Source organism: Elephas maximus, chromosome 27 (genome assembly GCF_024166365.1).
Source record: "Elephas maximus indicus isolate mEleMax1 chromosome 27, mEleMax1 primary haplotype, whole genome shotgun sequence".
In the NCBI taxonomy this organism is placed as follows: Eukaryota; Metazoa; Chordata; class Mammalia; order Proboscidea; family Elephantidae; genus Elephas; species Elephas maximus.
In genome coordinates, this window is record NC_064845.1 from 26,558,736 (window position 1) to 26,584,692 (window position 25,957).

General features: G+C 40.1%; 1 protein-coding gene and 1 long non-coding RNA gene across 8 annotated transcripts in view; both read right to left on the reverse strand.

Moving 5' to 3' along the window:
* Positions 1-25,957, reverse strand: part of LOC126068310 (ral guanine nucleotide dissociation stimulator-like) — a 1,065,244-nt gene that overhangs the window by 601,952 nt on the left and 437,335 nt on the right. The window lies entirely within an intron of this gene.
* Positions 3,114-25,957, reverse strand: part of LOC126068357 (uncharacterized) — a 41,585-nt gene continuing 18,741 nt past the window's right edge. For all 4 annotated transcript variants that reach the window (XR_007515622.1, XR_007515620.1, XR_007515623.1 and 1 more), the window contains 4 exons: positions 17,202-17,291; positions 9,440-9,543; positions 7,794-8,034; positions 3,114-7,609 (listed from right to left, as the gene is read on the reverse strand). This is a non-coding gene — a long non-coding RNA (uncharacterized LOC126068357). The remainder of the gene's footprint in view (positions 7,610-7,793; positions 8,035-9,439; positions 9,544-17,201; positions 17,292-25,957) is intronic.

A 25,957-nucleotide genomic window follows, 5' to 3' on the forward strand; every position in this document is an offset into this window, starting at 1 on the left:
TCTTAGCAATTCTTTCTCTCATCACATTTTTTCACTTTTACTCATAGCTCTATGGCTATCTGAAATTATCCTTTTATCTGTTTATACATTCATTGCCTATCTCCTTTCTTCTAGAATATAAACCCCGTGAGGGAAGAGATTTTTATCTATCCTGCTTATGGCTGTATTCTCAGTCATTACGTAAGATAATTCATGGACATAACAGGTACTCAGTAAACATCTGTTGGGTAAATGAATGAAATTCTCACTTTACACTGACACTAAGCAGGCTTTCCAGAAGCGCCCAATCGCCAGATCTCCCTCTTCTGTCTTCTGGTACAAAAAAGTCTGGAGATGTCTAAACCATACAGAGGCAGAAAGGTGCTACCGAAGCCAAATTTTATTTCCAAGCAGACATCATCTTTGAGTCCTAGTCATTGTGGTTAGAAGCAAGTGAGGTCATCCATTCAATCCAAGAAGAAAGGTCAGAGGGAAAATAGTCACAGAAGACGCTGAACAGATGTAAAGAGTTGGCATCCAGAACTTTGGCTTTGCAATGATCCTTTATTGTACTGAATGAAGTTGGAAAAATCTGAGCCTGTCTAGATAAAGATGCTACTTCCATTATCTAGGTTTGAATTAGAGCTGGGTAGATGAGCCATGTGGCGAAGATTAGGGCTCAGTGCCAAGTGCCCAATCTTCACTAAGCTGCGAGCACCTCATTGCTCCATAACCTCCACTTCATGGGCTAGGTGTTTGTCCTTTTGATAAGTTGTGTGGGAGGAACTGGACTGAGTTGGCTTCTGTTTTCTCAGGAAACCATCTAGGGGACTGAGCTGGGGGATAAATCACCAAACTTCTGAGCATAGTTTTAACCACAATCGTAGTGTCTCTGCTGACTACAAGACATCCCAGACTGTGTCCCAAGACTGTTGGCTGGTGATCTGGATGCCAGCATTCTCCATCTTTCATCCCAGGCAGATAGGAAATGCTGCTTCCTTTCTGGGAAGCAGATTTGGTGGGTTAGTTTAGACTAAACATCTGAAAATTGTTTATTTGATGAATATGTACTTAATTTCCTGCAGAGAACAGATTCATCTACTTTCGAAGATGGCCAGGATGGGGGAGTGGAAAGGGATATTTGTGGGCCAAAAATCTATGTCACTAGGAGAGCTTCCGTCCAGTGGAAGAGGCTTGGGAATCAATGGCTGGATACCCAGACTGAAGAAACCCAGACAAGATACCTTACATCCAGAAAAGGAATTTTAAACAACACTTCAGGTTTCTCATGGAATCTAAGGAATGCTGCTGACATTAGCAGGCATTCATCTCTGTTTCTAGACTCATTTTTAAAATTTTAGATGAAAATTTTTCCTAAATCTTTTTACTGAAATATGAATATGTAAAGTGCACATCCTAAGTGCACAGCTCCATAAATTTTCACAAACTAAACACAGCAATGTAACCAGCACCAGATCAAGAAACAGAGCATTGCCAGCACCTCAGAAGCTCCCACTCCTCCACTTATTATTCCCCAAGGCTAGCCACAGTCCTGACATCTAACAGCACACATTAATTTTGATTGTTTTTTACACTTTCTTTATTCAGCATTGTACTTATGAGATTCATTAATGTCATCCATATGTCACAGTAATTCATTCATTCTTACCGCTGTGGAGTATTCCGTTCTGTGAATATATACCACAATTTAGTTATTCAGACTGCTAATGTTGGGCATTTGAGTTGTTTCCCATTTGGGACTATTTAAAATAGTGCTTCAGGAAACATTCCAGCACATATATCTTGGACGAAATCTGTATGTTGTGAATATACACGGAATAGGGTTTCTGCGTTACATGGCAAGTGTGCGTTTGTAAGAAACTGCTGCTGTTTTCCAAAGTGGTTGTACCACTTTACATTTCAACTAGCAGTGAGTTCCAGTTGCTCCATATTTTTACCAACACTTGGTATTGTCTGCCCTCATTTGAGCAATTCTAGTGGGTACACAGTGGAATCTAAGCTCATTTTTACTGTACTTCTCCTTTACTCCTTTGTCTCTTTCTGCAAATGGCCTTTCTCGGCTCTCCATCTCCACCTAGAAGAGACCATGACTTCACTCCCACTTCCTGAGAGGTCTTTCCAAAGACCAGTACAGTCACAAATAGAAATCTCTTAGTGCAATTCCAAAATAAGAGAAAGTATATCTGAGCCAATCATCTATAGCAAGGCTACATCATATTATATAAACAAGGTTCCTGGGACTGCACAGCTGGTATCAAATGGATGCCTGATTCCCTGAAAAGTGGATGAGGAAGAAACCCCAAAAGGCATCCTTTTTATGACCCTTAGACCATCCAAACAAATGCCCTATGAGACTTCTCAACAAAAGAAGGAAAATTTCACTCAGTCATTTAACAAATATTTATTGAGCTTCTACTACGTGCCAGGCATTGTTTTTGGTGCTGAAATACAGCAATGAACAACAGTGACAAAGTCTCTCTCCCTTTTTCCTTTGTCTATTTCCGCATTAAGGGACTACACACAATGCAAATACTTTAACGACAAGCACGTTTTTAAAAGTACGTGTAGGAGGCACCCTGAGATTCCTTAGGAACATGTCTTTATTTTCTCCAACAAAATGCTGCCAGTGGATGTGCCAAGCTCATGTTGAGAGTATGCCTAGTGTAGTGGGTATATATTCAGGCTCGTATAATCCTGGAATGGGAGCTTTACATATAAGGACTTACTCTAAAATTAATTTTTCAAGTACACTCAGTCCCTAGAGTGAGTGGGGCAAAGAGTTCTAAGTATCAATGTTACAGTTAAATTGTAAGAACGGGAGCTGGTAGTAAGATTCAGGAATATAGTACAGCTGTTAGCTTTAGGAATACACAACGCTAAGGTACTATACCTAGTATTAGCTTTAGAAATACACAATGCTAAGGTACTATACCTAGTACTATACCTAGTACCTTAGCGTTGTGTATTTCTATGAGAAATTGTCCAAAGACAGCAGTGGGTCTATAAGGAACTTGAGTTCAGTGTCGTGATCTGGTACTACTTTTCAAGAAGGCAGTTCGGCAACACGTATCAAGGTCCTTCACAACGTTCATATCTTTTAACATAATTTCAGTTTTTGCAATCTAGAACAAGGAAATAATCCTTATGAGGAGAAATGACATCATACCCACCCACACTCTCTTTGGTTTCACTCCTCTTGACAGAGGTGTAACTAAGGTATCGCAAGTAGGACGTGTACCCTGAGTACTGCTTGAGGAAGGGCTCTAATGAGCAGTTTCTATTGGCCATCGAAGTTTCCATTGCCAGCTGTGAGATCATTCAGCAATTTAAAACTAATTGCCATAGGCACTCATTTTTCTAGACAGGCCCCTACTCTTGGATGCTGAGATAGAGTCATTCTTGGCTAATTTGATGGCACTTATTACAAGCAGGCTAAAGACAAAAGGTTAGAGCGCCTTAGGAAGTCAATTGAAAGAATATGCCTTTCTCATTTGAGTCTACCTTCTGTGTTTTTTTGGGAAAAAATTGTCACCTGCTGTGATGAAGTGTGCTTTCCATTAGATGAACTGGGAGGAAGCTGGCTAAAGCTCTTTAGGTGGATAGGTTCAACTCGACTGTAAACATCCTTTCTTCCTCAGGGTCATAAGACCCTTCCAACCTCCCTTTGGAACCTTTCACTCAGGCATGACAAGTGTCTATTATCATCTGACTAAATCTGAGGCACTAGATTTAAAAGACACAGAGACAGGGCTGGAAGGTGGAGTGTGGGTAAGTGTGAGAAACTGTTCACACAGAACACCCTTGTTCTCCAAACGGTATTGCCAATCATGCTACTTGATGGCTCCAGGGGCCTCAAATCATCCCCTGTGCTGCTTCTTCACAGCTTGACTAAAATATTTTTATGTCCAAATACATTTCTACTTCAATCTCTTAGCTCTCCTCCAACTTCCCAGCGAAGTGTGGCAATTCTTACTTGCGGGCACATAAAGTTTATCCCAAGCTTCAAGGAGGTTTAAAGTTTTAGGGTCTCTTCCTAAAACTTTGTCACTTAAGTGTCCACACTGGTAGACCAGCATAACATTAGAGCTTAGGATTGACTGAGGTGAGTGTTCAATTAAAGAGAAACAAGCAGAAATATTGAGGAGATTCAGAACTGTTGCCAGAGTCTCTATGCCTTTAATTAAATAAGGTTCTTGCCTCTCACTGGTCAAGAATGAGCAGGTAAGGCACACCAGCAAAGCTTTACTGAAGAGGCTTGCAAGCAGAGGTAAGGAAGGCCTAGGCAATGCTTACCGCCCGTCTCACAGAACGAAGGACTTGCACGGGCTTTTAAATACTTCAGTGTGAAAAAGATTCATGTTTATTCAGAGGCACAGGTGGGGTTTTCTGGTAACTAGCCAGTTTTGGGTGGGGATAGGTTACCGAAGGTGCACACGCAGCTACTTTCTAAGACGGCTCTTGTCCCACAGGCCTCTGGAATTCATAGTAGGACTTATGGGGTGTCATGCCTGTGCAGTCTCTCACTCTGAGTTCGATTCCCCAGCTGCGGCTGCCTCCCTTCACAGCCCCTGGTGAAAGGTCACACAGGGGTCACAGGTGGATGTTCGACGCATGTCTCTGGGGCTCGTTTCATCTGGTTGCTTCTGAGAGACAACTTTAAAGAAGTTCGTGGGCTAGTTTCTGATACCTGCCCCATTGTTCTGGGGAATGTCTTTGTTTGTGTGCCCTGGCCCATTTCCTGTTACTCTGTCACTTTGTTTATGTGAATTGCAGATGTGGGGGCCCCTCTGTTCTCTTATATCTTTGGATCCAGAAGTACAAGGAATGACAAAACACTCTTGTCGACTCCAGTAAACAACCAGGAACTCACATCAAGAAAGGCATCTTGTCTCCCACCAGTACCCACAGGAGCTATATGGAAGACAATGGACATTCGTACATTGGACAGAGCTTTCAAAGCAGCCCTCTCATACTTCTTGGCAGCATTCTCTGGGCTCACCAGTGTGGTAATATGGCAGACAGGAGGGCCGCCACAAAGCTATGCTGGTCAGGACTATATAACCCCTTCTGGAAGATCTCAGGTTGCTGCTGAGAATCAGAAAATAACTAAGTGATATGCTTCCTTCTTTCTGCACCCTGGCCAACTTCTCCATCTACCACAGAACTCACAACTTGAACATACACAACACCCTCCAGGGCTTATCCCCTAGGATGTTCTACCCCACAAATTTAACTCATATATGCTCTTTGCAGGCTTGTCAGTGAGTCACGAAAAATAGGGTTTGGAGAAAAGTACGTGGAGCTGCAACAGACTCTCAGGGTTGGAAGCAACCTCAATAGTGTTGAGCACATAATATGTACTCAATAAAAAAAATTTTTTTTGTTTTTTTTTTTGATCTCTTCTTCTAGTTCACAATGTACCTGAGGTGTAAATCATTCTGGACAACTCTGCTAGAATCTTCTTTTCTTATAATGAACATAAATACATTTCTCTGAGCCATGAGTCAAGAACTGACTTGATGGCAACTGGTTACTGCTTAGCTTCCTCTTATTATATTTACTCCTGGAGCCTTTACAGAACAACATTTATCTCTTTTTGCACGTAAAACATTCAAAAGCAGCCATTTCGTTTCCTAAATATTCAATATAACGATCCCCAAGTTTTTAACCAATCTGTTTATGGCCTGATTTTGAGGCCTTCATCATCCTGTTTACTCCCTGTAAATACACTCTTGTCTTTCTCCCTCCTGAAAGGTAACCAGGAATTGAACACTATGCTGTGTGGGGAGGGGGTGGGGGGAAGGAGGCAGCAGCTAAGTCTTCACTAAAATACACTTTCTCCTTCTTCCATAGTAGTTGGGTGCATGGCTACTCAGCTAGAGATGACATTTCCCAGCCTCCCTTGCAGCTAGATATTGTCATGGAGCATAAGAGAATGAGCAGAAACATATATCCACTAGTGAATACCTGTTGCCATCAAGTTGATTCCAACTCATAGCGACCCTATAGGACAAAGTAGAACTGCCCATAGGGTTTCCAAGAAGCAGCTGGTGGATTCAAACTGCCAATCTTTTGGTTAGCAGCCAATCTCTTAATAACTATGGTTTAAAACCACTGCCGCTGAGTCGATTCCGACTCATAGCAACCCTAGAGGACAGAGTAGAGCTGCCCCATAGAGTTTCCAAGGAGCGCCTGGCGGATTCGAACTACCGACCTTTTGGTTGGCAGCCATAGCACTTAACCACTTAAACTATGGTTTAGCAGTCTCATTTTCTAGTCATCTCAGGAGTTTAGATATATTTCTGAACTTGTTTTAGACTATCTACGAGATTTTCTATAATCTCTTCACCAGTTTGGATCTTAGTCTCTCAGTATTCCCATTCCAGAGTCTTAAGAAAAAGTCCAATTGGGCCAGCTCAGCCAACAGAGTCATAGGTCGGGTGTCCACTCTGGTTCAACCATCTGTGGCCTAGACGACAGAATCTTGAGATAAAACTATGACAGCCTAAATTCACGTCTTCGAGTGATGATGAGAAGCAATTTCAGATAAACGCACGGGGCTAAGCATGAACTCCTAGTCACATAGAGTTTCTGGAACTGCAAAGTCAAGGACCAGATCTTAGGTTACGCATCCATACCTAAGCACTGACAACTGAGGACCCAGTGTGCAAAACTGCCCTGCTCACTTGTGGTAAATCATTATAGTGGTGGCCTCCAGTGAACAAAACCTCCTGGTGTTTGCACCCTTGTGTAGCCCCCTCCCACACTGACTCTAGACTTGATCATGTGACTTGCTTTGGCCAATGAGACATTAGCAAAATGATGCCAGCAGAGGCTTGATTAGTGCTTGCATATTGGGGCTTGTCCTCTTGAAACATTCCTTCTTGGAAGCTAAATGCCATGGTATGAAGAAACTTGGGCTACATTGCCAAATGGTGAGAGGTATTAGAGGATGAGAGGCCATCTTAGATGTCCTAGTCCCAGCCGGGCTTCCAGCTAAATGTAGCCCATGAGTGACCTCAGCTACACCATGCGGAACAAAACCACTCAGTTGATACCAGTCAGTCCACAAAATCATGAAAAGTAATAAATTGCTGTTGTTTTAGGTCACAAAGATTTATGGTATTTTATAAAATAAATTCTTTAGATAACTGAACTTTTCTACATAACTGGAATACCTCCCCTCTCTAAAATCTCCTTGACTACAAAACCCATCTGGAAATCCAGGTGTCTGGCCCAGGACTCTTGGAGAAAATGTTGACAGTGGAAATGTAGCCAAAGGACCCTCGAAATGGGATCCTGAGATGTCTTCCTTTCCTCCTGTCTTCCTGAAAACAAATCCTGAAAAATAAAAAAGAAATCCTTAAACAAGGCATAAGAATGTTCCATAACTAGCCAGGTAAGACCAAGTTCTCAAACAGTGCCCCGCACTTCCCTGTTACATAATTTCTTTCCTCCTCAATAAATACATCAACATTAAGGAAAGGCTGTGACTCTTTCTAGTTCTCCTGAAACACCAAGAAAGAAAACTCTCATTGAATGTCTCCTGTTCTCTTGATCAGTTTCCTGTGAGCTGGCCCAATGTATGGTGGGTTGTACGGCCTTAAAGCTAAAGAAAAAAAAAAAAAATTCTGGTTAATACCAGAGAGATTACCCAGAGAGAGAAAATTCACCATCTCCTGAGGTCATTAAAAACAGTGGGTACGATGTCTCAGGAGTCCCTGGGTGGTGCAAACAATTAAGTGCTTGACTGCTAACTGAAAGACTGGCAGTTCAAACCCACTCAGAGGTACCTTGAAAGATAGGCCTGGTGATCTGCTTCAGAAAGGCCACAGTCTTGAAAACCCTGTGGAGAACAGTTTTACTCTGCATATACTGGGTCATCATGAGTCGCAGTTTCACACGACATCCCCGTTAATTGGCCTAATAACATGTTTAGTGCTTCTTTTCTACCTCCTGGTTCCTTGCATAGTGCCTGGGTTCTTAAAAGCTTGCAAGTGGTCATCCAAGGCACAACAATTGGTCTCTATTCGCCTGGAGCAACAGAGGAAGAAGGAGAATAAGGAACAGGAGGAGATATGGAATGTGTTGCTAATTGGCTCCATGAATAACTGGTGCGGCAGTGGTTAAGAGCTCAGCTGCTAACCAAAAAGGTTGGCAGTTGAAATCTACCAGTCACTCCTTGGAAACCCTATGAGGCAGTTCTACTCTGTCCTACAGGGTTGCTATCAGTCAGAATAGACTTGAGGGCATCAGGGTTGTTTTTTTTTTTTTTTGGTTGCCATGAGACCATAAGAACTGGATGGTACCCAGCTACTATGACCAAACATTTTGAGCAAAAAATCTATAGAAGAATCCTGATCAAAACAGGGTAAATGCACGAAAAAAAAAGTTACCATTGAGTTGATTCCGACTCATAGTGACCCTATAGGACAGAGTAGAACTGCCCCATACGGTTTCCAAGGACCACCTGGTAGATTTGAACCACAGACATTTTGGTTAGCAGCAAAGAATTTAAAATTTAAAATGCAGAAAAGAATTTAAAATTCTCATGGAATCCAGACTTTCTGGAGCCATGGAGGCTGAATGAATCCCTGAAACTAATGCTCCGAGATAATCTTTAAACCTTAAACCAAAAAAAATCTCCTGAAGTCTTCCTAAAACTAAACAATAGTCTAGCTTAACTAGTAAAAAAATGTCTGCTTTGAGCATTGTGCTCTTTGAAGGACTATATGGGATCAAAGTAACAACAGCAACTCAAAAGATTAGATAGGAACTTTAGGGGGCAGTGAGTTTATGTTAATGTGGAACGAACAACTCAGAAACGAAAAGAAGAGTGAGAAGAGTTACATAACTTGAAGAATGTAATCAATGTTACTGAATTGTGGTGAATGGGTGTATGTTTTGCTGTATATATTCTCAACAACAACATAAAATTTAAAAAATGATATTGTGGTCCCAGGAAGTATGGATGGGGCACAGTGACCATATCAGGCATGGTAGATCGGTGTTGTTACAGTCATTCTACTTTTGTAAAAACAAATACACCCTATGCAATAACAGGGGGGAAAAACAAGAATGTAACCAATGTCATTAAGTAGTATGTGTGAAACCTGTTGAATTGGAATCACCAAAAATATATTATTTAAAAAATAAATCTCTTTTGTTTTTAAGCACCAAAATTTGAGGTTATTACTACAGCAGAATCTAGCCCATCCTAGCTAACACCCTCTCCCTCCCATGATCTGTGCCATCTGTGCTTTTGATGAGTAAACCTTATATCTCATCCAATGGACGGAAAACAACAGGCTCCATGTGCAAAAAGAAGGCTCCGCTGTTTTGTTTATTTCTTAATGAATTCAGGCTATTTCCTAATGATTAGTGCTTCACCTCTCCTGGAAACAATTTATCCTTTAAGTAATTTATTCTAGATTCTCACCTGAGGGCCATAGCAAGCTCTATAGTCTTTCTTCTTCCCCTTTCTGAAAAATATACTTCTCTGTCTCTAGTTTTCAGGCATCTCTCTTTTTAATTCCACAAGTCCTAAAAACATAAAAGGGTATTTAGAGGCTTCATTTTCAGGTTCTTACAACCCTAGGACATAATTCATTCAAGTTAAAAACAGAAAGCTTCTCTCTTTTAATCATCCCTTCTGGATTTCATTTCCCTCATTTGGTTACCTCTCACTATTTTGCTTTAACCCAAAGGCTGACCGTTTATGAACATGGCCAGCCAGAGGAATCCTTTTCTTCAGATGTCTCTTTCATGTCTTTCTACGCTGGGCTAGTCTCACTGTCCCCTGTTATTCATCACTGCCTAACACTCATTCAACAAACATTTACCAAGTGCCTACTATGTTTCCTTGGAAACTTGATGGGGCAGTTCTACTCTGTCCTACAGGGTCACTATGAGTCGGAATCGACTCGACGGCAGTGGGTAGTGGAACTATGTTTTAAGAAAATGCAAGTGGGTAAGAGCCACAAGACAAGGGGTCTGGAATGTCCTACATAAGTAGCATAAGAAAGTGCCTAAGAGCATAAACTAAAAACAGACAGTCCTGGGTTTAAATCTAGGTCTCAATTTCCTCATCTGTGCAACCAGGAAGTAGCAAAGGACTGTTCAAAGAATAAAATCAGACAACACAAGTGTAAATATGCCATGGCGAGGCATCTGACCTCCTCTAACTTCACATACGAAAAGGAGAATCAAAATCAACAGCCCACGCTGGTTCTTACAAGGCAGGAATCGGACATGCCTCCACCTTTCAACCTTTTTACCAATTATGACACCAAACGTCCCTCCCACGGCACTCTCTACTCCTCTGCTGGGATTAATAATTTGTTGCAATGACCACAAAGAACTCACAGACAATATTCATAATTATGGAGTTTATTAGGGAAGTAACTTTTTTTTTAACAGGTTACGATTCAGGTTCAGGAATGCTCAGGATACAGTTCTTTGATCAGGACAGCCGCTTCTCAGTGTCTTTGCAGGCACATCTTTCTCTGGCCCCTTGGCCTCTGCCCTATTCAGGTAAGTGTTACAAAGCTCTTTTAGCTCTGCCGATAAGTAGCCGGAGGCACCCCACTCTGCCAGTAAGCCTCCAGTCCAAAGGTGCTCAACTCTCTTGCTCTGTGGCTTGGGAAGCCCACTTCGCCGTCTCCTGCCAGTCTCCTGATTCTGCTGCCTCTGCTGCCACCATTTCTCTGCAGCTGTTTCTCACCATCTCTGGTGTCACAGCTCTCTGTCTGTCTCCTGAATCTAGGAGGATCTCACCACAAGGATCCCGGGTCCAAAGGATGCACTCCACTCTTGACTCTTCTTTCCTCGTGGTGTTGAAATCCTCTCTTCCCACCTCCGGGATGGCTCATTTTAAGCCTAGTCAGATGGAAAAACTGACCAATCCCCTCATTAGGGCTGCATACACCTATCTGCATGGTTGTACCCCCACAAGGTGCCATGCACCTTATTTATATTATTAGCAAACTTGCCAATCCCTTTGGTGGGCCACAAGCACCTCATTCGCATAGTCTCACCCAGTCATTTGGTAGGAGTTACAAAGACCATGCTACAAGGGCCATATTTATTCACTGCACCACAATAAGTTATGCACTTAGCTACATTTAATGCCACTATTATCATGAAGGTGATGGCCAATAATTGAAAATTTTAACCATGGGTGTGACTCTTCAAATTTGTATCTCAGAAATATTAAGAATTGAATACACTAACAAGAAAGAACAAAGAGTCAGCCTAAAGTCCAGAAAGGCAATTAAGAGGCTGATGCAGTAGTCAATGGTTCAAATAAGAACCTGAACCATAGCAGAAGGGATGAAAGCAGAGGAACGATTTCTAGGATATTAAGACAGAATTAACAGAACTTAGTAATCAAGTGACTATGGGAGGGTGATGGAAGGAGGAGTTAAGAACGACTTTTGAATTTATGACTTCTGGAACTGAGCAGATGATAGCACCATTCACCAACAAGGCAAACACAGAGAGTAACAGAATTTTCGGGGAAAGGAAGACGATAAATTTAATTTCAAGCACACGAAATCTGAAGATACCATGAAACATTATAAGGGGGTAGTGGCGGTTCTGGGGTAGAATTCTTGCCCTACATGCAGGAGACGCAGGTTTGATTCCAGGCCAATGCACCTCATGTGCAGCTACCGCCTGTCTGTCAGCGGAGGCTTGTGTGTTGCTATAATGCTGAATACGTTTCAGTGGAGCTTCCTAAGACGGACTAGGAAGAAAAGCCTGCCGATCTGCAACTCATCATGGGGACGGGACGGCACAAGACCAGGCAGCATTTCATTCTGTTGTGGATGAGGTCTCCGTAAGTCAGGGTGGAATGCTAGCAACTTGACTCAATGGCCACTAACAACCATGACTAATGGCCTTTGAGCATCTTTTCATATGCTTATTGCCCATTTGGATAGTTCTTTGGTGAAATGTCTAGTCAAGTCCTTTGCCCATTTTTTAACTGAATTGTTCGTCTTTTTCTTGTTGAGTTGTTGCTGTTGTTCTTGCTGTCAGCTGTTGTTGAGTCCGCCTCTGATTCATGGAGACCCCATGCACAACGGAATAAAATAGTGCCTAGTCCTACACCACTCACATGATCGGCTGCAGAATGGACCGCTGTGATCCATGGGGTTTTCATTAGCTGATTTTTCAGAAGAAGATTGCCACCGGCCTTTCTTCTTAGTTCATCTTAGTCTGGAAGCTCCACGGAAACCTATTCGGCATCATATTCAGCAAATATCCACTGACAGACAGGGGTTTCCCACATCGAGGTTCAGAATTTTACCACTGAGTCACCACTGATAAAACCCAAACCCGTTGCCATCAAGTTGATTCTGACTCATAGCGATTCTATAGGACAAAGTAGAACTGCCCCACAGGGTTTCCAAAGAGTAAGTGGTGGATTCGAACGGCCGGCCTTTTGGTTAGCAGCCTTAGCTCTTAACCACTGTGCCTTAATATATATTCTGGATATTACATGCTTCCCAAATATTTTCTCCTATTCTGTAGGTTGTTTCTTCACTTCCTTGATAAATTTCTCTGATGCACAGAAGCTTCTAATTTTGATGAAGTCCAATTTATCTATTTTATCTTTTAGTGTTCATGCTTTTGGTGTCATATGTAAGAATCCACTGTCAAAAACTAGGTCCTGAAGCATTATCCCTATTCTAAGAGTTTCATGGTTTTAGTTTTTACACTTAGTCATTGATCCATTTTGGTTTAATCTTTATATATGGTATGAGATATGAGTCAAACTTCAATCTTGTGCATAGAGAGATCCAACGGTCCCAGCATCTTTGTTGAAGAGACTGTTTTTTCCCCCACTGAAGGGACCTGGCACCCTAGTTCAACACTAGTTGCCCACAGATACATGCGTTTATTTCTGGACTCCCAATTCTAGCCTGTTGCTCTATATCTCTATCTGTATGCTGGTACCAGACTGTTGGGATTACTATAGCTTTATAGTATATTTTGAAATAGAAGTGTGAGTCCTCCTACTTTGTTGTTCTTTTTCAAGATTGCTTTGGCTATTCGGGGCTCTTTGCAATTCCATATGAATTTGAGGATTGGCTTTTCTACTTCTGCAATAAAGACTATTGGCATTTTGATAGGAATCATGTTGAATCTCTAGGTCACTTTGGGTAGTATTTCTATCTTAACAATATTAAGCCTCCGAATCCAAGAAGTGTCTTTGCCTTTATTCAGATCTTCTTTAATTTCTTTCAATGATGTTTTTCTACAGTTTTCAGCGTACACTGTTTTCACCTTCCTGGTTAAATTAATTCCTTGATATTGTATTATTTAAGATATCATTGAAAATGGAATTGTTTTCTAAATTTCCTTGTCAGATTGTTCATTGCTTTTAGCTAGCAGCTGAGTCCTTAACCATTGCACCGTCAGGACTCCTTAAGTCAAGGTAATCCTGATTAACTTTATACAGATTAAAAAAAAAAATCTGTGAAGTCTCTTCTCTAAATTACCTTCAGTAAGGTTCTCATAAATGTTCCCCACAATTAACTTTCATAGTACCTACCAACAATTTACTCAAACACAGAGTTACTTCATAGAAACAAATAAACTATTACTTCTATTTCTTTATGGTTGGGTAAATCTGTAGTGTTATCAGTAATTAAAATACTCCGATTGTACCCCCACTTATACTTTGCAATCTCTTTCATTTAAGGTGTTTACTAAACCTAATCTTGTTTGTCTAATTAAGATTCCCATTAAGATAATGCTTAGGGTCACTGTGAGCCAGAATCCAACAGTTTCAGACAATGCTTGTTCCACAATTACTTGCAGTTCACAGTTCAGTATTTTTTATTCATCATTTTCTGAAATTCTTTTCTTTTTCTTCCGGATATAATTATCCACTCATTTGCTCTGCAGGTAACACTTTCTTTAGCCATATGAACTCAAAATGTAACCATCAATTTAAATTCCGTCATGTATTTTATACGTTAAAAGTATATTCAAGTCTTAAATGAAAGGCCAAAACTTTCCTTCAAACCCAATTCAATCGCCTCATCTATGACAGACTAGCCTAACAAGAGACACAAACTGATGTTCAACAGTATCTGAGGGACAACTCTTAGGAGACTATCTGGTTTAAAAATGGTTGTTAAGAGAACCCTTCCACATGTACAGATTACTGAGTTCCTCAAAGAAGTTTGCTCATGTGGGTTGTATCTACTAATGTGTACTGTACTCCAAATTGAAACTAAACATTTTTTAAAACTATTTTCAAATTCATTTCATAATAAAATATTTACCGATTAACAGAAATAAATTTTCTATTAAGAGAATTACCTTCAAAAGAATTTTGTGAAAAGAGTAGCACAGTTTCACATTTTTAAAAAACTCTTTAATGTCTGAAAAGAAAAAAGTTGGTGTCTCATAGCCATTTCTTCATTTAATGTGTTGAAATAAACTGTCTTCATTCAAGAACATGCAGAAAATCTCTACTCACACGAAACAGCCTTTTCAGATTGTGGATATTCTTCTTTGATAGGACATCAAAACTTGACCAATAGAAAACATATTATACAGCTACAGCAATCAAAACGGTCTGGTACTAGTGTAACAACAGACACACAAATCAATGGGATAGAATTGAGAGTTCAGAAATAAATCCACACATCTGTGATCAACTGATTTTGGATAAGGCTGCTAACTAAGTTCCATTCGATATGGAAAGAAAAGTCTCCTCTATAAATGGTGTTAGGAAAATTGAATTTCCATATGCAGAAAAACGAAACAGGATCCATGCCTCACACCATATACAAAAACAAATTCAAAATGGAGTAAGAACCTAAATGTGAAAACTAAAGCCATAACATTGTTAGAAGAAAATGCAGAGGCAATGCTGCTGGGCCTAGTTTTGAACAATGGATTACCTAAACAATAACAAGAACACAAACAGCAAAAGGTAAAATAGATAAATGGGACCTCATAAAAATTAAAGGTTTCTGTTCATCAAAAATACTTTACCAAAAAGTGAAAAGGCAAGCCATCGACTGGGAGAATATCTTCAGAAGCCATATATTTGAGAAGAATCTAAAACCCAAAATACATATAAAGTCTCAACAATCTAACAACAAAAAGACAACCCAATCAAAAAATGGGCAAAGGTCTTGAATAGACATTTCACCAAAAAAGACATTCAAATGGTCAACAAATGCATGAAAAGATACTCAACATCATTAGTCATCAAGAGATGCAAATCAAAATCACAGTGAGGGTGCACTTCACTTCCGTCAGGTTGGTGGCATAATGGCTAAGAGCTCAGCTGCTCACCAAAAGGTCAGTAGTTCGAATCCACCAATTGCTCCTTGGAAACCCTATGAGGTAATTCTATTTTGTCCTATAGGGCTGCAATGAGTTGCAATCTACTCAAAGGCAACAGGTTTTTGTTTGTTTAGGTTGGCTTAAAAAAAAAAAACCAAAGTAACAAATATGGGCAGGGCAAGGATGTGGGGAAATTGGAACCTTTATCCATTGCTGGTGGAATGCAAAATGGTAGGACCACTGTGGAAAACAATGTAGCAGTTCCTCAAAACACTATCAGATAACCTAGCAATTCCACCCCTAGGCATATACCACAAAGACTTTAAAACAGAGACTCAAAGAGAGACTTGTACACCAGTGTTTATTGCAGCACTATTTAGAACAGCCAAAACAACTTAAATGCCCATCAACAGATGAATGTATAAACAAAAATGTGGTGCATACATACAATGGAATACCATTCAGTCAGTACGAGAAATGAAGTCTTGATACATGCTTTAATACGGATGGAGCTTGAAGACATTATGCTGATTGAAACAAGTCGATCATAAAAAGATAAATATTGTATGACCTCACTTACAGAAAAAGATAAGAAAAGGCAAAAGCATAGAGACCAAAGTTCCTTAATGGCTACTGGGGCAGGAAGCAGGGGAAAAAAGAGGGTTACTGCTTATAAGGAACCAAGGTTTGGGTTACGGTGATGGAAAAATTATATTCATTAAAGTCAAGGTTACACAGCCAATTAATGAAACTGCTGTCATTGAGGTGCACACCTGTAAAAAGCTGAATTGGCAAAAGTTGTGCAACAGATATGTTTACAAAAACAACAAAACAACAACAAAAAGAGAGGAGCTGTTAAGGCTGCTTCTGTACAACCAAATACCTCCTGGGATTTGGTTCCTTGGTTCAGAAGTTTAGGGTCATGGTTTCATGGGACATCCAAGTTAACTGGCCTAATACTGTGTTCAGTGCTTTTGTTCTACCTTCCTGTTTGCTGTGTAGTGGCTGGGGTCTTCAAAGCTTGCAATCTGCCATCCAAGGCACAACAACTGGTAACTATTTGCCAGGAGAAAGAGAAGAAGGAGAGTCAGGCACAGGAGGTGGAAATGGAATGCATGGATAATTGCGTCCATGAACAACTCTCTCATTTGCCAGGCGACCAGAAGAACTGGACGGTGCCTGACTACCATTACTGAACATTTTGATCCAAGATTCTACAGAAGAATTCTGATCAAAAGTGGGAAAAATGCAGAACACAACTTCAAATCTCAGAGACTCCAGACTTTGTGGAGCCATGGGGGATGGACAAACTTCTGAAATCACTACCCTAAGATAACCTTTAAACCTAAAACCAAAAATATCCCCTGAAGTCTTCTTAAAACCAAACAATACTTTAGCTTAACTAGTAAAGAATGCCTTGAGCATTATGTTCTTTGAAGACTTATTTATGTGGGATCAAACTGACAACACGATTCAAAAGACTATGTAGGAGTCTTAGGGTTTATGCTTATGGGGGAGGATTATCTCAGAAAAGGAGGGTGAGAATGCTTGTACAATTCAAAGAATGTAATCAGTGTCACTAAATTGTACACGCAGAAAGTGTTGAACTGGTATATATTTTGCTGCATATACTCTCAGCAACAACAAAAAAACTATTTTAAAGAGGCAAGGAAAAAAAAGAAAACTATTTTATAGACAAAAACATCTAAAAGAATAAAATACCTAGGAATTAATTTAACCAGGGAGGACAAAGACTTTTAACTGAACACCATAAAACATTGCTGAAAGAAATTAAACACCTAAATAAATGAAAACACATTCCACGTTCTTCATATTGTTAAAATGTCAATACTACTCAAACCAATCAACAGATTCAATGCAATCCTTACACAAATTCCAACAGTTTCTTGGCAGAAACGGGAAACTCAATCCTTGAATTCATGTGAAACTGCGAGGGGCTCTGAATAGCCAAAGCAACCCTGAAAAATAAAAACAAAGAGGACTCAAACTTCTCTATTTCAAAAACCAGTATAAAGCTACAATAATCAAAACAATTTGGTGCTGGTATAATGACAAAGATATAAACAAATTAAATAGAATTGGGAGTCCAGAAATAAATTCATTTTCTACGGTCAACTGATTTTTTTATAAGGTGCCAATTGCATTCAATTGGGGAATAGTTTTTAATAAATGGTGCTGAGAAAAAGAATGCAAAAGAATGACATTGGACCCATACCTCACACCATGTATGAAAATTAACTCAAAATAGATCAATGATCTAAATGTCAGAACTAAAAGCTTAAAATGCTAAGAATAAAACACGCTTTGGGATCCAGTTTCCGACAGTGGATTCTAAGATATAACACCAAAAGCATTCGTAACAAAAGATAAAACAGATAAATCCAGTTCTCCAAATGTAAAAACTTCCAAAGGATTTTATCAAGGAAGTTAAGAAACAACCTACAGAATCCGAGAAAATATTTAGGAACCATGTATCTGATAAGGGTTTAGTACCCAGAATATTAAAAAAAAAAAAAAACCCTACAACTTAACAACAAAAAACAAACCACCAAATTTAAAAATGGGCAAAGGATTTGAACAGACATTTCTCTAAAGAACATACAAACAGTCAATAAGCACATAAAAAGATGCTCAACACAAGGGAGAATAAAGGAAACCAAAGACACAAGGGAAAGATTAACTCAAAGAACTAATGGAACACAACTACCACAGCCTCCACCAGACTGAGTCCAGCACAACTAGATGGTACCCGCCTACCATCACCAACTGCTCTGACAGGGATCACAACAGAGGGTTCCAGACAGAGTTGGAGAGAAATGCAGAACAAAATTCTAACTCACAAAAAAAGACCAGACTTATTGGCCTGACAGAGACTGGAGAAACCCCTAGAGTATGGCCCCAGACACACTTTTAGCTCAGTAATAAAGTCATCATTCCTGAGGTTCACCCATCAGCCAAAGATTAAACAAGCCCATAAAAAAAAAAGGAGACTTAACAGGGCACGCCACCCCAGGGGCAAGGACAAGAAGGCACCAGGGGACAGGAAAGCTGGTAATAGGGAACCCAAGACTGAGAAGGGGAGAGTGTTGACGTGTCATGGGGTTGGCAACCAATGTCACAGAACAGTATGTGTATTAATTGTTAAATGAGAAACTAGTTCGCTCTGTAAATCTTCACCTAAAGTACAATAAACAAAAAAATATTTTAACTTAAGGGAAAAAAAGATGCTTGACACGTCATTAATCATTAGGGAAACGCAAATCAAAACCACAATACCACTTCACTCTCACTAGGATAACTATTACCAGAAAAATGGAAGATAAGAAGTATTGGCAAGGATATGGAAAAATTGGAACCCTATATTAGGTATATACCTACCCAAAAGACTTGAAAGCAGGGTGTGATCATTACGGTTGTGTTTCAAATTGATTGGGCCGTGACTCTCAGTGGTTTGGCAGTCATACAATGATGTAATCACTTCCATGATAAGATCTGATATAACGTAATCATCTCAATGATGGGATCTGCTGTGAGTAGCCAATCAGTTGAAAGGGAGTTTCCTTGGGGGTGTGGCCTGCAACCAATACAGGTAGACTTTCTGGCAAGGCTCATGGACTTTTGCTCATTCTGGACTCTGCAGCTGGCTCCTGTTTGTCTGACCTCCAGTTATTGGGACTTGAGCTAGCAGCTTACCTGCCATCTTGCCTTGCCCATTTTGGGTTCCCCAGCCCTGCCGCTATGTGATTCATGAGAAGCCTCCAGCCTGATCCACGGATTTAGGATGTTCCAGCCTCTACGACCACAGTAGCTATTTCCTTCACACAAATCTCTCTCTATATGTACTTATCCGCTTTACTGGATTTGCTTCTCTAGAACACCCAGCCTAAGACTCAGGGTCTTAGTTTCCTGCTTACCAATGTTCACTGGAGCATTATTATTGTTGTTGTTGTTGTTAGATGCCATCGAGTTGGTTCCAACTAATGGTGACCCTATGGAAAACAGAATGAAAAATTGTGTAGTCCTGTGCCATTCTAACAATTGTTGCTATGTTTGAGCCCATTGTTGCAGCCACTGTGTCAATCCACCTCGTTGAGGGTCTTCCTCTCTTTCACTGACCCTCCATCCACCTTACCAAGCGTGATGTCCTTCTCCAGGGACTGATCCTTCCTGATAACATATCCAAAGCATGAGAGAAGAAGTCTTGCCATCCTTGCTTCCACGGAGAACTCTGGTTGTACTTCTTCCATGAGAGATTTGTTCGTTCCTCTGGCAGTCCATGGTATACTCAATATTCTTCGCCAACACCATTAATTCAAAGGCATTGATTCTTCTTCAGTCTTCCCTATTCACTGTTCAGCTTTCGCATGCAGATGCAATTTAAAACACCATGGCTTGGGTCAGGCCCACCTTAGTCTACAAGGTGACATCTTTGCTTTTTAACACTTTAAAAAGGTCTTTTGCAGCAGATTTACTCAATGTGTCCTTTGATTTCCTGACTGCTGCTTCCATGGGTGTTGATTATGGATCCAGTAAAATGAAATCCTTGACAACTTCAATTGTTTCTCTGTTTATGATGATGCTGCTCACTGGCCCAGTTGTGAGGATTTTTGTTTTCTTTATGTTGAGGTATAATCCATATTGAAGACTGTAGTCTTTGATCTTCATCAATAAGTGCTTCAAGTCTTCTTCACTTTCGGCAAGCAAGGTTTTGTCATCTGCATATTGCAGGTTGTTAACGAGTCTTCCTCTAATCCTGTTGCCTCATTCTTCTTAATATGGTCCATATTTTCGGATTATTTCCTCAGCATACAGATTGAATAAATATGGTGAAAGCATACAACCCTGACACACGCCTTTCCTGACTTTGAACAATGCAGTATCCCCTTGTTTAGTTCCAACGACTGCCTCTTTATCTATGTACAGATTCCTCATGAGCACAATTAAGTGTTCTGGAATTCCCATCCTTGGCAATCATCCATAATTTGTCATAATCCACACAGTCGAATGCCTCTGCTCAGTGAATGTAAAACAGAGGTAAACATCTTTCTGGTTATCTCTGACTTCAACCAAGATTCATCTGCCATCAGCAATGATATCCCTCTTTCCATCTCGTCTTTTGAATCTGGCTTGAATTTCTGGCAGTTCCCTGTTGATATACTGCTGCAGCTCATTCTAAATGATTTTCAGCAAAATTTTACTTGCGTGTGATATTAATAATACTGTTGCATAATTTCTGCATTCAGTTGGATCACCTTTATTTGGAAGGAGCACAAATACTGATCTCTTCCAGTTGGCTGGCCAAGAAGCTGTCTTCCAAAATTTCTTGGCATAGACAAGTGAGCACTTGCAGCACTGCATCTGTTTGTTGAAACATCTCAACTGGTAGTCCATCAATTCCTGGAGCCTTGTTTTTCTGCCAATACCTTCAGTGCAGCTTGAGCCTCTTCCTTCAGTACCATCGGTTCTGTTGACCAATTCTTTTTGGTATAGTGACTCTGTGTATTCCTTCCATCGTCTTTTGATGCTTCCTGTGTCACCTAGTATATTCCTTGTTGAAGCCTTCAATATGGCATCTCCAGGCTTGAATTTTTTCTTCAGATTTTTCAGCTTGAGAAACGTCCAGCATGTTCTTCCCTTTTGGTTTCCTAACTCCAGGTTACTTTGTCTTCTGGAGCCACCCTTTGAAATCTTCTTTTTGCTCTTTTACTTCATCACTTTTTCCATTTGCTTTAGATACCTGAAGTTCAAGAGCAAGTTTCAGAGTCTCTTTTGACATCCATTTTGGTCTTTTCTTTCTTTCTTGTCGTTTCAATGACCTCTTGCTTTTTTCACGTATGATGTCCTTGATGTCATTCCACAACTTGTCTGGTCATTAGTGCTCAACGTGTCAAATCTATTCTTGAGATGGTCTCTAAATTCAGGTGGGATATATTCAAGCCTGTACTTTGGCTCTCTTGGACTTGTTCTTATTTTCTTCGGCTTCAACTTGAACTTATATATGAACAGTTGATGGTCTGTTCTGCAGTCGGCCCCTGGTCTTGTTCTGACTGATGATACTGAGCTTCTCCATCATCTCTTTACACAGATGTAGTTGATTTCATTCCTGTGTATTCCATCTGGTGAGGCCCGGGTGTATAATCGCCACTTATGTTATTCGAAAAAAATACCTGTAATGAAAAAGTCATTGGTCTCGCAAAATTCTATCCTGCCATCTCCAGCATCGTTTCTATCACCAAGGCCATATTTTCCAACAACCAATCCTTCTTTGTTTCCACCTTTTGCATTCCAATCACCAGTAATTATCGATGCATCCTGATTGCATGTTCAATCAATTGGAGACTGCAGAAGTTGGTAAAAAATCTTTAATTTCTTCGTCTTTGACCTTAGTGGTTGGTGCGTAAATTTGAAAAGTAGGTCACGTTAACTGATCTTCCTTGCAGGCGTATGGATATTATCCTATCACCCACAGCATTGTACTTCAGGATAGATCCTGAAATGTTTTTTGATGATGAATGCAATGCTATTCCTCTTCAGGTTGTTGCTGCTGGCATAGCAGACCATATGACTATCCGATTCAAAATGGCCAATACCAGTCCTTTTCAGCTCACTAATGCCTAGGACATTGATGCTTATGTGTTCTATTTTGTTTTTTATGATTTCCAATTTTCCTAGATTCATACTTTGTACATTCCAGGTTCCGATTATTAATGGATGTTCACAGCTGTTTCTTCTCATTTTGAGTCGTGCCACATCAGGAAATGAAGGTTCTAAAATCTTGACTCGATCCACATCATTAAGTTAACTCTACTCTGAGGAGGCAGCTCATCTTCTGGGACAGTCTCTGACAATGTTCCACTGCTATCCATAAGGTTTTCACTGGCTAATTCTTTTCAGAAATAGACCACTACGTCCTTCTTCCTAGTCTGTCTCAGTCTGGAAGCTCCACTAAAACCTGTCTGCCATGGGTGACCCTGTTGGTATCTGAATACCAGTGGCAGAGCTTCCAGCATGACAGCAACATGCAAGCCCCCACAGTACGACAAAATGACAGACACATGGGGGAAGCATTATTAACAACTGCCAAAAAGTGGAAACAACCTAAGTATCCATCAACAGATGAATGGATAAAATGTGGGAAATCCATACAATGCAGTAATTCAGCCATGAAGAAATATGAAGTTCTGATACATGGTAAAACATGGATGAACCTTGAAAAGATTATACTGAGTGAACTAAGTCAGACACTACTGGACAATATTGTATGACCCACCTATATAAAATCTCTATGCATAGAGATCAATGTTTATTAGAGCTTACTAAGGGCAGGTGGGAGGGGAAAATGGACAGTTATTCCTTAAGGAGTATGGAGTTTCTGTTAAGGATGATAATAAAAAAATTTGGAAATGGATAGGGATGACAACTGCACAGCATGGTGAGTGTAATAAATGTCACTGAATTGTACACATACAAATGGTTGAAATGCCAAATGTTTTGTTATACGTATTTTACCACACACACATACAAAATCCATTTGTCTAATGTGCTCTTTGAATGGGATCTTTACCTACGTGTGATTTCATAACGCCATCTGGAAAATGTTGGTTTACTGAGTTATTCAGTTCTTCCAAATGTTGACACAGTTCATTATATAATATCACTATTACTATCATTATTACCACGAATGTCTTTACTAGAATGCTATCAAGCTCAAGGTGGCCCATACAGATATCCCCAAATTCTAATTTTTGCCTGAAAGCTCCAATTTCATTTTGTTCATTTTCAAAGAAATGTTTGCCAAATACCCAAGTCTGAATAACCATGGTTTTTCAGTTGTTCTTTCAATTAAAGAAGATATTACATGAAAATGGGGAGGGGGGTAGCTGAGCTAGCAACTCAATCACACAAATTCTTTTCCTCTGCAGCACATACCCATTTTATCACACAGATACTCTAGAGCCAAGTAGAGTAAAATTTAATTTGTACTGAAAAAGAATCTGAAGGAAAAATGAGGTTTTTTTTTAACTGTATGACGTGAAGTATTCATGACAGAGAAGAAGACACACTACTAGACAATTCAGTGCCACTGCCTTGATTTCCTCCTAAGGTATCAGCTGTTTTACTCAGCATTGCTTTTGTATCTTTAATCCAAACATCAAAGCGAAAAGGGCATATAATATTTTAGTATTAATATGAACAGGTTTTACTCCTAAGGGTTCAAGGACTACACTTTGAAAACTACTGACTTACATATACAAACAAGTCTTTAAAATGTAAGATATGTGCATATTTAAATTAAAACTAAAAAGCCTATTGCCAGTGGAGACCATTTCGACTCATAGTGACCCTATAAGATAGAGTAAAACTGTCCCATCAGGTTTTCAAGGCTGTAGTCTTTTTTTTTAGTCTTTACAGAAGCAGACCAGCACATCCTTCTCCCACAGAGGGGCTGGATTTGAACTGCTGACCTCTCGGTTAGTAGCTGATCGCTTAACCACTGACCACAAGGGATCTAAAACGTCTCCAGACGTCAATATGTCCCCCAGAAGCAAAATCCTATCCGACCCAACATTGAGAAGTAGTGTTTTGAAGGAAAACCGCCTAGGAAGTCTAACCTTGACTGTTTTTTTTTTTTTTAACAAAACAAAAAAAAGGAATAAATTCAATTTTAGGTCTATCTTCCTACCTTTCCTAAACTTAATTATTCGATGATGGAATGCAACTGTCCATTCTGAGTCCCACCTACAAACAACACCTGAATAACATTACCAAATTAAACTTTCTACTAGGGAAATGAGATTACCAATTTCAGGAGTGATATCTTCTATATCTCACGCGCATTAGAGAGGGAAGATAGACCAAGGTTTCTCAACCATGGGAGTGCACATCAAAATAACCTGAGGTGCTTTTTTAATATACGTCAGGATACCATCTAAGCCACACCAAATCAGAATTCATTCAGCAATTACTTGAGTGTCCACTATACGCAAAGCACTGTAATAGGTGATAGGGATTGTCTCAGACATCTAGTGCTGCCGTAACAGAAATACCACAGGCGCACGGGTTTAACAAAAAGAAATTCATTCTCTCACTGTCTAGTAGGCTAAAAGTCTAAATTCAGGGCGCTAGATCCAGAGGAAGGCTTTCTCTCTCTGTCAGCTCTGGAGGAAGGTCCTTGTCATCAGTCTTTCCCTGGTCTGGGAGCACCTCACACAGGAACCTTGGGTCCAAAGGACAATCTCTGCTCCTGGCACTGCTTTCTTGGTGGTAGGATGTCCCCAACTCTCTGCTTACTTCCCTTTCATCTCTTCAGAGATAAAAGGTGGTGCAGGCCACACCCCTGGGGAACTTCCTTTATACTGGATCAGGGATGCGACCTGGTAACGGTGTTAAAATCCCACCCTAATCCTCTTTAACATAAAATTACAATCACAAAATGGAAGACAACCACACAATACTGGAATCATGGCCTAACCAAGTAAACACATACATTTTTGAGGGGGACATAATTCAATCCATGACAGGGATGCAGCAATACATAAAAGACACATGGTCCCTGTCCTCTTAAAGTTCACATTCCAGTACAGGGAGACACCATAAACATGTAGACAAATAAACAGGATTACCTCAGTCTATTAAAAACACAAAACACGAGGGAAAGTTTAGTCCAAAGGACGAATGGACCACAACTACCACAATCTCTGCCAGGCTGAGCCCAGAACAACTAGATGGTGCCTGGCTTCCACCACCAACTGCTCTGATAGGAATCACAATACAGGGTCCTTGGACACAGCAGGAGAAAAATGTAGAACAAAATTCAAATTCAAACACACAAAAAAACACCAGACTTGCTGGTCTGAGGGACCTTGAGAAACCACAAGCCTAGGGCCCCCGGATACCCTTTTAACTCGGTACAAAAGTACTCCAGAGGCTCCCTCATGAGACAAGTCTATATGGCGGACAATAACACACCTGAGCAACTGACTGCATAATTTAACCATGTTTATGAGACTAAATGAACACACCAGCACAAAAGCAAAGATAAAGAAAGCAGGAAGGGACGGGCAAGTGAACAAATGGAAACAGGGAACCCGGCGTGAAGTGGAGAGTGTTGACACATCAAAGCGTTGGCACCCAATGTCCTAAAACAATTTGTCTCTTAATTCTTTAATGAAAAACTAATTTGCTCTGTAAACTTTCACCTAAAACATTACTAAAAAAAAAAAAGGCAAATAGAAAAAACTATAATGGGACCAATTTCACTACATTCTCACCAATATCAGTAAAGATATTATCAAAGTACTCAATGTTCTAAGTGAAAGTTGTATTTTTGTATTTAGAAAGGCCATGACATAATCATGTCCATACATTCAAAATTACTTGTTCTATGTTTGGTGGTGGGCAAAACTATGGCTCCTACTCTTTGGGAAATTTTAAGCTCAAGACTAAATAGGTAAATTCTCTCACCGTTTCAATTTTAACTTACATCAGTTCAATGAAAACAATGTTAAATTCCTGAAAAAAGTAGAATTTAATGGTTTTATGAATAAGCGGGGAAAAGAGCACCTGTACTCCCGAAGGCAACTTTGGGCAATAACTAAGGGTGATCCAAAGCAAGGTATTCCCC